A 1383-nucleotide genomic window follows, 5' to 3' on the forward strand; every position below is an offset into this window, starting at 1 on the left:
GGCAGCCCAACTCCAGGTTGAGCTGTTGTTCACCATCTTAGCTGTAGAGGGCGCAGCGTCACTGACCCTCATATGTGGGATCCAAACCAGGGCCCTGCTGCTAAGAGCTGGCGTCCCAAGCCAATTCCTAACCAACGCGCCACTTGGCTGGCCCAAACGTGTCATCTTTAGTATGCCATCTCTCTGTGTCTAACTCATAATTCTCACCTTTAGTTGCATTGCACGTTTTCAATTTACAAAGACCTTTCATGTACATCAGTTTTGACAATCCTGCTGTTAGGCATGTAGGAAAGCTATGGTTAGTCCACAGGGCTAGTAATAGTAACCACAGTCACCCTTCCTCCTTCGCCTGCGGGAGCCCCCTGTTATGCTTCAGATAGGTGATTGCTCATCCTCATAGCGGAGTATTATGACTCACAATTTAAGGATGAAGGACATTAAGCCAGAGAGGTAACTATCTCAACCAACAAACAACTAGCAGGGGTGGAACCTCAATTCGAACATTAGTTTGACTTCAAATCCAGACTCCCAGTTTACCATGTTCCCTGAGAAAAGCAAGCAGCAATTTTAAACCAGAAAGCGTCTTCAATATGTGGAGTATTTTTATCTTATAAAATTTCATACTTGTCTGTTTCACAGTCAATGTTTTTTTTCAAACTTACTATATGTGAACTATAATTTTGACAACGTCTCTTACTTTCTCCATTTCTTCTAGTTAGCAATATACAATATTATAATAAGCTTCTTCATTTGTGAAGTAAATGGATCCGGTAATCTGTAATACTTCTTTCATCTTTGAAATTTCTTTTTTCTTTTTTAAATTTTTTGACACGTGGTTTTTCTAATCATTATCTGCAGGGCTACGGATGAATTCCATTTGACCAGCAGATGGCGCTCGTGGTCATTGAATAGAAAGAAGCATTTATTGAGAGCCTCCCGGGTACCAGGCCTAGGCACAATCTTGTTGCTGCTGCATCAGATTTATATATTTATGTTCTTAGGCCTATCTCAAATTATTGTTTTTACATGCGCTAAAGATTTCCATGGAACACTTACTATTTTACCAAGAAGAAATTTCTTCACGTGGAAAACTGGATTTAGTGATTACTGAGAAGTATGGCTCCCAATGCTTAAATGCCATGCTTTGAGGCTCAGAGTTCAGGCCCCAACTTCTCTGTGAAGGAGTTGATATGTCTGAACCTCTGTGCCCTTAAAATACCTCCCAGGAACTAAGAAGCTGGGAAATGCATCTTATTAAGGCTATAGTTATCACAAATAGGATAGAAGCGATGGAGAGTTGTTCAAGAATATTTTCAATTTATACATAAATTTTTAATACTTAATATCTTTTACCTGTAAATGGATACTAATACTAATACCATC

This window comes from Hipposideros armiger, unplaced genomic scaffold (genome assembly GCF_001890085.2).
Source record: "Hipposideros armiger isolate ML-2016 unplaced genomic scaffold, ASM189008v1 scaffold_26, whole genome shotgun sequence".
Lineage (NCBI taxonomy): Eukaryota > Metazoa > Chordata > Mammalia > Chiroptera > Hipposideridae > Hipposideros > Hipposideros armiger.